The following is a 15,899-nucleotide window of genomic DNA, read 5'->3' on the forward strand; positions in this document are numbered from 1 at the left end:
ATCGTCATTCTGCTCTGGAATTATTCATGGCGACTCCTTGATTAAACTTTACATCAGGTATAAGTGGCCTAAGCAAACTGAGGACTACAACTTCCATCATCCTCAGGCTGCCGCAGGTGACCGTCATTGGCCTCTTACTGGGAGGGACCATGATAAGTCCCTGCTAGATCCTAGGGTTGACCAGTAAATAACAGTCCTGGAGTTGTCACATTGTTACCAATGATCTCCAGCCAGTTGTATTTGTTCCTAGGAAAGTAATCCAACAACCAATATGACCGCTATACAGTGGTAATCTGCACTGGAGATCAAAATCAGAGAACAACACACAATCTCCTAAATGTTGCGGTCATTGTGTTGTCCTATGTGATTATATCCTAACATGAGTAAACTCGCAGGATTTTAATCCTATTTCATAAACTGAATTTACAGTATTGTAAAGCACATAATAAAAATGTAAATGAGATAAATGTAAATCAAAATTAGAGAACACTATCAGATCTCTGCAAGTTATTGGTGTTAATCTGGCACCTGGTGCTAATTTCCTTATCTGACAAACCCTATGTAACTGGCAGCCTAAATTTCCAGTTTTCACTGACTTTGAAAAAATGGTGTGCTGTTCCAAAGTGACTGAAACCCTCCAGCAGCCGGTTGTCCAGATGAAGGCCAAAGGGATGACCCTATCAGCCATAGCAAGAGAAGTTGGCTGTTCCAAGTCTGTGATTTTGAGAATATTGCATCTTTACAATATCACAAACTCTTTCAAGTCCCCCAAGAAGGCTGGTCACCCTCAAAAGACAAATGCAATAAAGGAAAGGATAATGCGGAGAATCTCCATGGATAATCATTTCATCACTGAAGCTAGAATTGCTCGCCAGTCCAGCACTGAACAGGGTAAGGATCTGTCTTGTCATGCAGTGTCACGACGTTTAAGAGCATTTGGACTGAAAGCCCACTCTGCAATGACTAAACCTCTCATTAGCAGAAAGAATCACAAGGCTAGGCTCACCTTTGGTGAGGATCATGTTGTGTGGACAGAGGAGAAGTGTCTACAGTTCATTTTAGTGAGGAAAGCAAGTTTAATTTATTTGGGTCTGATGGGAAACATTATGATCATCAACAAACTGGGGAAAGACTGAACCCAAAGTGTGTTAAGAAGTCAGTGAAAGGTGGTGGAGGAAGGGTCATCGTTTGGGGAATGTTTTGTGCAGCAGGAGAAGGACCTCTCATACAGCTACATGGCAGAGTGAATACAAGTGTGGATCAGAACCTTCTTCACAACACGTGGCTCCTTACTTGTGTTAATCACTCAATCAGCAGCAATTTTCATGCAGGACAATGCACCCTGTCTCACAGCAAAACGTGGAAAGCAGATCCTGGAAACAATGAACTTGCCAGCTCAGAGTCCTGATCTAAACCCAATGGAAAACCTCTGGAAAATCCTTGGTGACAAAGTTATGGCCAAGAAACCCACAACTGTCAAAACTGTGGAAGAGACTGGAAGAAGAGTGGACCAAAATCCCACCAGAGCAGTGTGAGAGACTAGTGCTGTCCTGTGGCTGTAGATGTGCTGAAGTCATTCACAGCGACGGCCGGTGCACGTCCTACTGATTGTGACTGTTGTTACCTGCAGAACATTTACTGATCATCTCTCTCTATGGCCCGTTTCACACGTCAGTGAAAAACACTGACGTTTTTCACTGGCGTGTAAAACACGCACATGTCCCTGCGTGTGCCGTGAATCACGGCACACGTGGGTTGTCTAAGTGCAATCAGGGCTCCGTTCTCCGTGGCCCGTGATTGCACTTAGAAATCAACTCACCTGTGCCCACTCCCGCTCTCCGTGGTGCTGAATCCTCCCGCGATGCAGCATCCGGCCGGCGGTGACCCCCGCAGCAGCTGCTTCCGGGTCGGCTGTGTCGTGCATCATTAAGATGCGCGACAGTAATCAGCCGGCTTAGAAGCAGCAGGGAGGACGGGCTGCAGAGAGCGCGGCTGAAGCCGGGTGAGTTAAAATGTTTATTATTTTAAATGCACGTTTTTTTCTGGCACGTGTTTCACGGACCACACCGTGGAACATCAGTGATGCCGGAAAAAAATGGACATGTCTCCGTGCAGCAATCACGCACACGCGGGTACGCCGCACGGAGACACGTGCAGTGAAAAATCACTGATTTGTGAGCAGACCCATTCATTATAATGGGTCTGCGTATGTCAGTGATTCTGGTACGTTTAAATAAAAGCACAAACGTACCAGAATCACTGACGTGTGAAAGGGGCCTATATGCTACACTCATTGCTGTTCTCTAATTATCATCATCACGTTTTGGGCAAAATAAAGCTTTCATGTTGATAAACTCTGGATCTTTTGTAAAACCCTGTTCTAGGGGCATGGTGCACCCCTTACCCTGTTCTAGGGGCATGGTGCACCCCTTACCCTGTTCTAGGGGCATGGTGCACCCCTTACCCTGTTCTAGGGGCATGGTGCACCCCTTACCCTGTTCTAGGGGCATGGTGCACCCCTTACCCTGTTCTAGGGGCATGGTGCACCCCTTACACAAAACCTTCAAATGTTCATCAATGTTCATTACTGTATTTCTGGAAAAAGCAAATGATCATACATTGTGCTCTAATTTTGAATGAAAAATGACTTGTGGACTTTGGAATGTTTTAACCACTTCAAGTTTCCAAAAAATTGGTTAAAAGAAGCGAGCGACCATTCTTCAGGTGTTTCCCGCCATGAAGACGCTTTGTACTTTACAATATAAGTCAAAGAAAATTATCAGGAGATGTTTAAGCATTTTGTCTATGTTTTTGGTAGAAAAATTACAAGCGGCGTCATCTTCATTGTTGAATGGAGTTTAAAAAAAAAAAAAAAAAAGTCCAGGAAATGCAAGTAAATAAAAGAAAAAAATAATTTCCTAAAAACGCTGGGAAAACTCTAAAATATAATGCCACCATCTACGAACATTAAACAAACATCCGGGCTACAATCTAAAGAATGTAAAAAAAAAAACACGAAAAAAAAAAAACTGTTCGGTAGAAAAGATACCGATGGTTACTGCTTGAAAACCTCTGCGGATTCACCTGCATGGAGAATACATTGTGTGCAAACCACAAGTTGCAATGTAGATAATCCCCTACAGGCTGCATAGATCTCTCCCTGTCCTAATTGTTTGTTACATTGTATCAGGCTTGTTCCGGATGTTTACGGATTGTCTAGACTGGATACAATTGTAACAATTTCTCAGCCTTTGGCAGAATTAGGTCTGTAAAGTTTTTAGCCTCAGAATGTGACCAAGGATGTTATCAATCACTATCAAGCTGCCGAAATATGGAAAATTTTGATCTGTAAGGTATATTAGAAAGTTCCTAAACTGTTCATCACCCACTTAGGCTACTTTCACACTACGTTTTTTTTAACATGCGCCCTGAACGTTTTTGCAGCGAAAGCGGATCCACTGCAAATAAGTTTTAATTTCAATGCATTTGCAATGGACGCGCGGCAACATGCGTTCACATGTGTTTGCATGCGGTATAGTGAGGATCCAGCGAGTTTCAGTATTTTAACATTTTTCAAAAACGCTACTGGTAGCGTTTTTGAGCTGCGTCCAAATACTGTTTGTTACTGGATCCCGACTATACTGCATGCAAACGCATGTGAACGCTGGCATGCTGATAGACAGGATCCTGTTAGGCACAAACCAGCCTGGCGTGATCAGAGTTTCTCTCTCTCTCTCTACCTCTCACCCCTTCTCTCATACTCACCGATCACGGGCTGTCACACTGCTCTGGCGGCTTCTCCTCTTTTGAAAATGCCGACCGCTCATTATTCCATCTCGTATTCCCTGCTTCCCCCGCCCACCGGTGCCTATGATTGGTTGCAGTGAGACAGCTGTTACTCAGCGTGGGGGCGTGTCTGACTGGCGTGTCTGACTGCAACCAATCACAGCCGCCGGTGGGGGGTCTATATCGTGCAGTACAATAAATAAATAAATAAATAATTAAAAATATTAAAAAAAAAAAAAACAGCGTGCGGTCCCCCCCAATTTTGATACTAGCCAAAGTAAAGCCACACAGCTGTAGGCTGGTATTGTCAGGATGGGGAGCCTAACGTTATGGGGAGCCCCCCAGCCTAAAAATATCAGCCAGCAGCCGCCTAAAATTTCCGCATATATTAGCTGCGACAGTCCTGGGACTCTACCCGTCTCATCCCGATTGCCGTGAAGCGGTGGCAATCGGGGTAATAAGGAGTTAATAGCAGCCCATAGCTGCCACTAAGTCCTAGATTAATAATGGCAGGCGTCTATAAGACACCCCCCATGATTAATCTGCAAGTGAAAGTAATTAAACATATACTCGAAAAAATCCTTTATTTGAAATAAGAGAAAAAAAACACCCTCTTTCACCACTTTATTAAAATCCCCAAATACCCCTCCAGGTGCAGTGTAATCCACACGAGGTCCCACGACGCATCCAGCACTGCTACATGAAGCTGACAGGAGCGGCCACAGACCATGACCGCTCTCTGTCAGCTCCACGCAGCAAATGAAGTGAGTCGTGCTGTCAGTGGAGACATCACTCAGGTAGTGCCTGCGAGTATGCGGTGATGATGGATGTGGTAGTGCCGATGTGTGTGTGGTGATGATGGGTGCGGTAGTGCCGATGTGTGTGCGGTGATGATGGGTGCGGTAGTGCCGATGTGTGTGCGGTGATGATGGGTGCGGTAGTCTCTCTCTGTCTGTCTGTCTCTGTCTGGTTCACTTCCCTTCACTCCTGATCACATGACTCCAATACCCGCCCGCAATTTCAAGTGACAGGATCCTGTAATAACACATGCTTTTCTCTTTGGAAAAACAGGATCCGCTTTTGCAGCAAAAAAACTTTCAGGACGCATGTTAAAAAAACGTAGTGTAAAAGTAGCCTAATCCGATAATTAAAATTTATTTTCAGCAAACTGGGAAAACCTTTTTGGGCCTGTGCCCACGATCAGGGTTTGCGGCGCTTTGGACGCAGTGTGCTCTTTTGGCTTCCAAAACGCACAGTGGATGGGATTTATAGAAATCCCGTGCCCACTGTGCGTCTTTTAGATGCAACATACAAGGACTTGCGGAGCAGCTTTCCGAACCATATATTCTTGCGGAGACACAAGTGTTCTGCGCATGAGAACACAGCAAAAATCCGCTGTGCCCAGAATCCTGATCGTGGGCACGTACGCTGCGTTCTCAGGCACAGATCACTATTGTGTCCTGAAGAGGAATGATACTGCCTCTAGAACGCAGTGTCTTCCAGATCATGGGCAAGTACCCTTAAAGGGGTTGTCCACTATTTGGACAACCCCTTCTCATTCACCTTGTTCACCCCCATAAGAATATATAAGCCTATACTCACCTCCGATGCAGCCGCGGCTCCAGCGATGTTTAAAGCCTCGATCCCAGGGCCCATGTGACATTATTATGACATGCGAGCCCAATGATATTTAAGTGCACGGCATTTGTCTCTCCGCATTCGAACATTTCAGCAGGATGTGAGACTTCCTTCTGAAACGGGCAAAGGCGGGCAGAAGGAATCCGATACTGATTGGTCAAAAGGCTCGTGTGTCATAACAATGACATTGCTGGAACCGCGGCAGCACCGGAGGTGAGTATAGGCTTCTATATTTTTACATGGGCAATCAAGGGGAATGAGAAGGGGTTGTCCAAGTAGTGAACAACCCCTTTAAGGTTGATGATTATAATCTTCTAAGAATACATTCATGCGACCATATTTTCAGTCCTAGTGCTGCATGCGGTGGAAAAAATCTTACAACATACGGACAGCACTCAAACTGCCCCATTGCACATTATCCACTCTAAAGGCCGCGTTACACGCTACGATTTATCTGACGATATGTCGTTGGGGGTCACGGTTTTCGTGACGCACTTCCGTCATCGTTAGCGACGTCATTACGTGTAACACCTACGTGCGACTCCGAACAATCGCAAATAGGGTGAAAATCGTTGACACGTCGTTCAGTTTCAAAATATTGTTCGTCGTTTGGAACGCAGCAGACATATTGCTACGTTTGATACCCTGCAAACGACGAACAACATCCACACGACCGCCTTGGTCAAACAATATATCGCTGAACGATGTAGCGTTGTTTGTGAGATGTGTAGGTGTGACCGCTACAAAACGACGATCTCGGCAAAACGTAACAACGATCTGGGCGTGTCACATCGCTAACGAGATCGTTGTGTGTAAATCAGCCTTTAAGCTCTGTGCACACAGTGTATTTATCGCTTTTTATGTCTTTTTGAGTTCAGATTTGTCACAAAACTGAAAGCAAATCCTTATGCCAGCAAAGTCAATGAGAATTCTGAAATTTTGTGCATGTTGCTTTTTCTTCCCCGCAGATCTGGTGCAGAAAATAATCTGCATCACATCAATTCTTTCAGCAATTTCACCACTCATTGAAAGCAATGAAAAACATTGCGTTTTTGTTCTGCATTTTTCCTGCCAAGAGTTGCAGAAATGTTTGCAACCAAACACTCAGCATGTCCATAGACCCTAATTGGCTCACAGAGGATTGTCTAGGCTTGTAAGGCCGGCTTCTCACTTGCGAGTTTCTCGCAGTAGTGCAATGCGAGAAATTCTCGCATTGCACTCAGACACATGTTATTCAATGATTCAGCTCTCATCTGTGTTTTTTTTCTCAGTCCAAATCGGACTGAGAAAAAAATCGCAGCAGGCTGCTTTTTGGAGAGTTTCTCGCACGAGTCTCTCCAATGAACTCTATGGGAGCGTGAAAAAAATGCATGTCACACGGGTCTCTCCCTCTCGGTCTCTATTCTCTCTCTGTCGGTCGGTCTCTCTCTCTCTATGTCTCTCTCTCTCTCGGTCCATGTCGGTCTATCCCTCTCCCTCCCACTCTCATACTCACTGATCCTCGGTCACCGGCGCGGCTCTGCACGGCGGTCACACTGCTCCAGCGGCTTCTCCTCTTTTGAAAAAGCCGGCCGCTCATTATTCAATCTTGTATTCCCTGCTTTCCCCACCCACCGGCGCCTATGATTGGTTGCAGTGAGACAGCTGTCACTCATTGTGGGGGCGTGTATGACTGCAACCAATCAGAGCTGCCGGTGGGCGGGTCTATATCATGCAGTTAAATAAATTAAAAAAAAAAACGGCGTGTGGTCCCCCCCCATTTTAATACCAGCCAGGGTAAAGCCACACGGCTGCAGGCTGGTATTCTCAGGATGGGGAGCCCCACGTTATGGGGAGCCCCCCACCCTAACAATATCAGCAAGCAGCCGCCCGGAATAGCCACATCCATGAGATGCGACAGTCCGGGGACTGTACCCGGCCATCCCGAATTGCCCTGGGGCGTTGGCAATCGAGGTAATAAGGAGTTAATGGCAGCAGCCCATAGCTGCCACTAAGTCCTAGATTAATCATGGCAGGCGTCTCCCCGAGATACCTTCCATGATTAACCTGTAAGATTAAGTAAATGAAGACATACACAAAAAATCCTTTATTAGAAATAAATAACAAAAAAACAACCTCTTTCACCACTTTATTCAAGTCCCCAAATACCCTTCCATGTCCGACGTAATCCACAGAGGTCCCTCGACACTGTCAGCTCTGCTACATCGGAAGCTGGCAGAGAGCGGTCACAGACCACGACCGTTCTCTGTGAGCTCCCCGCAGTGACTGAAGTGAGTTGCGCTATCAGCGATGACGTCACTCAGGTTACCCGCGGCCACAGATCTCAGCGGGAGGACTTCTGCTGTGGCCGCGGGTAACCTCAGTGACGGCACCGCTGATAGCGCCGATCACTGTGGTCAATCAGGGGATTTGCGGTCACCGGTGAGACCTTCACCCGGGACCGAAAATCAGGCCATGCCACACAGGCAGAGCCGCGGGATGACAATGAAGTCGGGTGAAGTTCATCCGACTTCATTCTGATTGCGCTGCTCTGTCTGTGTCTGCTGTCAGCGGCCATGTAGCAGAGCTCAATGGCAGATGATATAGCTGCTGAGAAAACACACGCTTTACACACGCATTACACACGCTATGCAAGTCATTAAATAATTAAAACAAAGCATCGCACTTGCGTTGCACACTGACCTAACGTGAACTAAAATCGGCCGAGTTTTTTTTCAGGCTACTCGGACCGATTTTACATGCATAGGTGTGTTTCCAGCCTTAGAAACCCTGAGCTGGGAGAAGCTGGAATCAGCAGAAAACCCATCCTGACCTCTTTTCATTGACATCAGACAGAGATGATAGACAGTGACAGTGATGGAACTATATGTTGGTAGACTCAATGCAAAATCTATAACAGGGCCCCCCAATATCACAGTCTTTAATAACCCCTGGACTTCTCATATGAAGCAAAGGACCTTGAAGCCCCCTTTTACACCAGGGCCCAGTTGCGTCTGCAGCCCCTGCACCTAGTGTCGTTACACCCTGTACAGTGACACTTGCCTTGTCCTTCTGTTTTGTCAATGCTGTTTTTTTTCCATCCATATATCTGATAACAGAATACATTATAGCCATAATTGAGGAATATCAGAGGGGATTTTTATAGCAGCTCAAGCCTTCGACTAAACTAGCATCTTGGAATCTGGATTAATGCACATGAGCCGTTCATCACACCCCTCTAAAAAAATTTGATTCCGATCTCAAACTATCACAATTATCTGGCAAATCCTAGAATCCTGCTCTTACTCCAGCATGATCCATATGGAAACAGTGCCCCCCTACTGTCAGGCAGAACCCTTGTGTGATACCTATACAATCACCAGCAGGACTGGGATAAAACAGCATATGGACCGGTGTAGCTAAAGCTATAGTCGGCACAGGAAGACAGGCTCCTCCATCTTAAAAAGGCGGATAGGTCTCCCACAACATCTGATCCAAGAGGTAACTAGCAGGATAGCATAAATTAACTCCTGAAAGCCCGATCACTAACAATAACAAAGCTGGTTGATGCCCGAGCCTGTCTGTGTAGCTCAGAAGCAACAAAGGAGGCATAGTGTGGAGTCAGATTCTGCAGTGTGGACAACGTCAGATGCCACCATAACACTCAGCAGGTTTAGAGCTAAACACTGCGTGACAGGCCCACTGAAGGATTCTCCTGTTCACCTGTGGGACAGTTCAAGCCTTGCTGGGGGCTATTTTCTCATAAGAATGGCTCGCAGATATATAGGCAGTGTCACAAGTGTATCATGGCTTGATGCAATCCCAGGGGAATCTCGGATTATAAGTTCACAGCATGCAGTTGATTGCAGTTCCTTTAGTGCCTGCTCGTTGTTTCCCCTGAGTTTGTGCTTACGGTATTTAATTCCATCCGGTGTTGAAGGGGTTAGGGTTTCTTTTTAGCCTGCTGTGATTTAACAGGTAGTTGTAACCTATGCTTCAGCCACTCCCTTGTGCTATAAAAATCTGCTCCTCACTACTATAGTTCCTACTATACTGTCCACGCTGAAGGAGCCTATCTCTGGAAGAGCTTAGGTGTTCGTATCTGTTGTAGCTGAGAAGTTTCCGTCTGGAGAAGCTGTGGAATTCTTCTTGTGTCTTTCCCCACCCATTTGTCTTACTTTCCTCATGCTGTCTTATTGCAGTGGCGAGACAAGCGTCTTGCTGGCATTCATTAGGCAGGGTGAGTTCAGGGCCAGCGAGGGCCTAGGCACGTGACGGCGCACAGGGAAAGGACCTGTCTATGGTCATTAGGGAGTGCCGGCAACAGCCTCCCTAGAGCCAGGGTCTTCCATTGTATTACTTCCCTTGTTTTCCCTATGTGTTGCGCTGCTCGCCGACAGTCCTCTTGGGCCTGGCGTGACATCTGCAGTCACATCGTGACAGGCAAACCTCACTTTTCTAGGGACCTTAAAGAGGGAGCTTATTATGCATTTAAATATATAGAGACCTCAACTTATAGAGCTGTGTCTTGTGGAATAAAATGAAAAAGGTTGCCCAGAACTAGAAAAACATGGCCTTTTCTCCCCCAAAACAGCACCATTCCAGTCTACAGGTTGTGTGCAATATTGCGGGTCTACCAAATTCACTTCAATGGAATTGAGCTGTAATACCCAACACAACCTGTAGACACGGGTGGCGCTGCAGCATGTTTCTCTTTTACTGGGCTTTCCCTTAAATAGAAGTGTATCAGTGATATAGCATATGACTGGGCACGGGTGCCAGCTCTGCTACATCTTGGGTCAGGGTGATTGTTGTGCTGCGCTTTGCATGAGAGCTGCAGTGATTTGTAGGGATCACAGTGATGTGTTTGGATAGCGGCGCTCTCTCCATGGGAGACGTTCTCTCCTGTCCCCGGGAAAGATGATTCTGGGCTGATAAATATTTCAGACAGGTAAATTTATCTGCAGTGTGAAGTTCAGCAGGAGGGAGCCAAGCACCCAGAACGTCTCCGCAACAATGCCAAGTGCCGTGTATAGAGCGAGCCATCTGTGCAAGTCTCATCATACAGATACAGAATGTGTCACTCCACAGCCGCATGATCAAAGCGTGAAAGTCAGGGAGCAAAAAAAAACAGGGGGGGGGGGGTACAACATACAGGGGGTCAAGGGGCATTGCCGGAAACTCAAGGGTTAATTTTAAACTAAGGGTCACTGTACAACATTGGACAGATCAGGACTTATTCAAAAGTCAGGTTTCACAGATAGTACTTGTACCTATTATTCTTCAGGGCTGTTGATGGTTCACATGACCATGGATTTCTCCAAGGCTGTTGATGGTTCACATAACCATGGATGTCTTCAGGGCTGTTGATGGTTCACATGACCATGAATTTCTTCAGAGCTGTTGATGGTTCACATGACCATGGATGTCTTCAGGACTGTTGATGGTTCACATGACCATGAATTTCTTTAGGGCTGTTGATGGTTCACATGACCATGGATTTCTTCAGGGCTGTTGATGTTTCACATAACAATGGATTTCTTCAGGGCTGTTGATGGTTCACATGACCATGGATTTCTTCAGGGCTATTGATGGATCACACAACAATGGATTTCTTCAGGGCTGTTGATGGTTCACATAACCATGGATTTCTTCAGGGCTATTAATGGTTCACATGACCATAGATTTCTTCGGAGCTGTTGATGATCCACATGACCATGAATTTCTTCAGAGCTATTGATGGTTCACATGACCATGGATTTCTTCTAGGCTGTTGATGGTTCACATGACCATGGATTTCTTCAGGGCTGTAGATGGTTCACATGACCATGGATTTCTTCAGAACTGTTGATGGTTCACATGACCATGGATTTCTTCAAGGCTGTTGATGGTTCACATGACCATGGATTTCTTCAGGGCTGTTGATGGTTCACATAACCATGGATTTCTTCAGGGCTGTTGATGGTTCACATTACTATGGATTTCTTCAGAGCTGTTGATGGTTCACATGACCATGGATTTCTTCCAGGGCTGTCGATGGTCCACATGACCATGGATTTCTTCAGGGCTGTCGATGGTCCACATGACCATGAATTTCTTCAGGGCTGTTGATGGTCCACATGACCATGAATTTCTTCAGGACTATTACTGGTTCACGTGACCGTGAATTTCTTCAGGGCTGTTGATGGTTCACATGACCATGGATTTTTCCAGGGTTGTTGATGGTTCACATGACCATGGATTTTTCCAGGGCTGTTGATGGTTCACATGACCATGGATTTCTTCAGAGCTGTTGATGGTTCACATGACCATGAATTTCTTCAGGTCTATTAATGGTTCACATGACCATGGATTTCTTCAGGGCTGTTGATGGTTCACATGACCATGGATTTCTTCAGGGCTGTTGATGGTTCACATAACCATGGATTTCTTCAGGGCTGTTGATGGTTCACATTACTATGGATTTCTTCAGAGCTGTTGATGGTCCACATGACCATGAATTTCTTCAGGGCTGTTGATGGTCCACATGACCATGAATTTCTTCAGGGCTGTTGATGGACCACATGACCATGAATTTCTTCAGGGCTGTTGATGGTCCACATGACCATGAATTTCTTCAGGGCTGTTGATGGTTCACATGACCATGGATTTCTTCAGGGCTGTAGATGGTTCACATGACCATGGATTTCTTCAGAGATATTGATGGTTCACATGACCATGGATTTCTTCAAGGCTGTTGATGGTTCACATGACCATGGATTTCTTCAAGGCTGTTGATGGTTCACATGACCATGGATTTCTTCAGGGCTGTAGATGGTTCACATGACCATGGATGTCTTCAGAGCTGTTGATGGTTCACATGACCATGGATTTCTTCAGAGCTGTTGATGGTTCACATGACCATGGATTTCTTCAAGGCTGTTGATGGTTCACATGACCATGGATTTCTTCAGGGCTGTAGAGCTGGTTCACATGACCATGGATTTCTTCAGAGCTGTTGATGGTTCACATGACCATGGATTTCTTCAGAGCTGTTGATGGTTCACACAACAATGGATTTCTTCAGGGCTGTTGATGGTTCACACAACAATGGATTTCTTCAGGGCTGTTGATGGTTCACACAACAATGGATTTCTTCAGGGCTGTTGATGGTTCACATAACCATGGATTTCTTCAGAGATATTGATGGTTCACATGACCATGGATTTCTTCAAGGCTGTTGATGGTTCACATGACCATGGATTTCTTCAAGGCTGTTGATGGTTCACATGACCATGGATTTCTTCAGGGCTGTTGATGGTTCACATGACCATGGATTTCTTCAGAGCTGCTGATAGTTCCCATGACCATGGATTTCTTCAGAGCTGTTGATGGTTCACATGACCATGGATTTCTTCAAGGCTGTTGATGGTTCACATGACCATGGATTTCTTCAGGGCTGTAGATGGTTCACATGACCATGGATTTCTTCAGAGCTGTTGATGGTTCACATGACCATGGATTTCTTTAGAGCTGTTGATGGTTCACATGACCATGGATTTCTTCAAGGCTGTTGATGGTTCACATGACCATGGATTTCTTCAGGGCTGTAGAGCTGGTTCACATGACCATGGATTTCTTCAGAGCTGTTGATGGTTCACATGACCATGGATTTCTTCAGGGCTGTAGAGATGGTTCACATGACCATGGATTTCTTCAGAGCTGTTGATGGTTCACATGACCATGGATTTCTTCAGAGCTGTTGATGGTTCACACAACAATGGATTTCTTCAGGGCTGTTGATGGTTCACACAAAAATGGATTTCTTCAGGGCTGTTGATGGTTCACATAACCATGGATTTCTTCAGGGCTGTTGATGGTTCACATGACCATGGATTTCTTCAGAGCTGTTGATGGTTCACATGACCATGGATTTCTCCAGGGCTGTTGATGGTTCACATGACCATGAATTTCTTCAGGACTATTAATGGTTCACATGACCATGGATTTCTTCAGAGCTGTTGATGGTTCACACAACAATGGATTTCTTCAGGGCTGTTGATGGTTCACACAACAATGGATTTCTTCAGGGCTGTTGATGGTTCACACAACAATGGATTTCTTCAGGGCTGTTGATGGTTCACATAACCATGGATTTCTTCAGGGCTGTTGATGGTTCACATGACCATGGATTTCTTCAGAGCTATTGATGGTTCACATGACCATGGATTTCTTCAAGGCTGTTGATGGTTCAAATGACCATGGATTTCTTCAGGGCTGTAGATGGTTCACATGACCATGGATTTCTTCAGGGCTGTAGATGGTTCACATGACCATGAATTTCTTCAGAGCTGTTGATGGTTCACATGACCATGGTTTTCTTCAAGGCTGTTGATGGTTCACATGACCATGGATTTCTTCAGGGCTGTTGATGGTTCACATGACCATGGATTTCTTCAGGGCTGTTGATGGTTCACATGACCATGGATTTCTTCAGAGCTGTTGATGGTTCACATGACCATGGATTTCTTCAAGGCTGTTGATGGTTCACATGACCATGGATTTCTTCAGGGCTGTAGAGATGGTTCACATGACCATGGATTTCTTCAGAGCTGTTGATGGTTCACATGACCATGGTTTTCTTCAAGGCTGTTGATGGTTCACACAACAATGGATTTCTTCAGGGCTGTTGATGGTTCACACAACAATGGATTTCTTCAGGGCTGTTGATGGTTCACATGACCATGGATTTCTTCAGGGCTGTTGATGGTTCACATAACCATGGATTTCTTCAGAGCTGTTGATGGTTCACATGACCATGAATTTCTTCAGGACTATTACTGGTTCACGTGACCGTGGATTTCTTCAGGGCTGTTGATGGTTCACATGACCATGGATTTTTCCAGGGTTGTTGATGGTTCACATGACCATGGATTTTTCCAGGGCTGTTGATGGTTCACATGACCATGGATTTCTTCAGAGCTGTTGATGGTTCACATGACCATGAATTTCTTCAGGTCTATTAATGGTTCACATGACCATGGATTTCTTCAGGGCTGTTGATGGTTCACATGACCATGGATTTCTTCAGGGCTGTTGATGGTTCACATAACCATGGATTTCTTTAGAGCTGTTGATGGTTCACATGACCATGAATTTCTTCAGGACTATTACTGGTTCACGTGACCGTGGATTTCTTCAGGGCTGTTGATGGTTCACATGATGATGGATTTCTCCAGGGCTGTTGATGGTTCACATGACCATGGATTTCTTCGGAGCTGTTGATGGTTCACATGACCATGAATTTCTTCAGGACTATTAATGGTTCACATGACCATGGATTTCTTCAGGGCTGTTGATGGTTCACATGACCATGGATTTCTCCAGGGCTGTTGATGGTTCACATGATGATGGATTTCTCCAGGGCTGTTGATGGTTCACATGATGATGGATTTCTCCAGGGCTGTTGATGGTTCACTTGACCATGAATTTTATGGAATGAGTGGTCGGCACCAAAACACGGAGACTTGAGTCAAACAAAGCAACTCAATGGGTCCATGAAAAAATTGGACAGAACACAAGTGCCATCCCTCTGCTGTCTACATTTCAAACTATTTGATTGGGATTTTTTTTTTAAGCTGCTCCTATAATTTTTTTTATTTTGCATATAAGAAAAACTGAAGAAACTGATGGGAAAAACTGACAATTACAAATTTATATCAGTCTTTGGTCCGTTTTTGGCACAAGGGAAAACTCACTGATGCTTGAATGATCCCTTAATGTCTGTATTACACACCTGACCTCCAGTCATAATATTTCAGCTTCAGAGCTTAAATCTTCTACCCTAAAGCTTGTTTATTATCTTCAGAAACCTTGCTGTAATTATCTGCATTATTTATAGTGCAGCTCTGGAGTATAATATAGGATGTAACTCAGGATCAGTACAGGATAAGTAATGTAATGTATGTACACAGTGACTGCACCAGCAGAATAGTGAGTACAGCTCTGGAGTATAATATAGGATGTAACTCAGGATCAGTATAGGATAAGTAATGTAATGTATGTACACAGTGACTGCACCAGCAGAATAGTGAGTGCAGCTCTGGAGGATAATACAGGATGTAACTCAGGATCAGTACAGAATAAGTAATGTAATGTATGTACACAGTGACTGCACCAGCAGAATAGTGAGTGCAGCTCTGGAGTATAATATAGGATGTAACTTAGGATCAGTACAGGATAAGTAACGTAATGTATGTACACAGTGACTGCACCAGCAGAATAGTGAATGCAGCTCTGGTGTATAATACAGGAGGTAACTCAGGATAAGTTATGTAATGTATGTACACAGTGACTGCACCAGCAGAATAGGGAGTGCAGCCCTGGAGAATAATATAGGATGTAACTCAGGATCAGTATAGGATAAGTAATGTAATGTATGTACACAGTGACTGCACCAGCAGAATAGGGAGTGCAGCTCTGGAGTATAATACAGGATGTAACTCAGAATCAGTACA

The 15,899-nt window shown here is 45.0% G+C and overlaps 1 protein-coding gene across 1 annotated transcript in view; it reads right to left on the reverse strand.

Moving 5' to 3' along the window:
- The window catches only part of GRM7 (glutamate metabotropic receptor 7), a 519,969-nt gene that overhangs the window by 219,960 nt on the left and 284,110 nt on the right, over positions 1–15,899 (reverse strand). The window lies entirely within an intron of this gene.

The sequence above is a fragment of the Anomaloglossus baeobatrachus genome, chromosome 8 (genome assembly GCF_048569485.1).
Source record: "Anomaloglossus baeobatrachus isolate aAnoBae1 chromosome 8, aAnoBae1.hap1, whole genome shotgun sequence".
In the NCBI taxonomy this organism is placed as follows: domain Eukaryota; kingdom Metazoa; phylum Chordata; class Amphibia; order Anura; family Aromobatidae; genus Anomaloglossus; species Anomaloglossus baeobatrachus.